Consider the following 353-nt stretch of genomic DNA (forward strand, 5'->3'; position numbering starts at 1 on the left):
CGCTGTGCCGCAGCCCAGGGCTGGTTTATGTCTGCCTTGGAGCAGCGCCTGGGTCTCCTCTGCTTGCGTAGAGGAAACTCCGGTGTGGGAGGTGGTGGCTGTGCCAGGGCCCTGCTGGGCTGCTCCCTGCCCAGCGGCACCTGGGGCTGCACCGGGACCCCTGTGCTGTTCCTCCTGGGGGTGCCTCTGCCCGGAGGGGGCAGTGGGCTCCGGGTGGAGGTGATTTCTGCTCCCCGACCCCCCTCCTCGGGGTTGTGTCCCTGGGTTGGATGAAGGGGGGTGGCTGCCCTGCCCTCTCTGGAGGACGTGGCTGTGCCCCCAGACTCGCCCCCCGCTGCTTGCCTGCGTTCGGG

This window comes from Cariama cristata, unplaced genomic scaffold (genome assembly GCF_000690535.1).
Source record: "Cariama cristata isolate BGI_N322 unplaced genomic scaffold, ASM69053v1 scaffold30118, whole genome shotgun sequence".
NCBI lineage: Eukaryota > Metazoa > Chordata > Aves > Cariamiformes > Cariamidae > Cariama > Cariama cristata.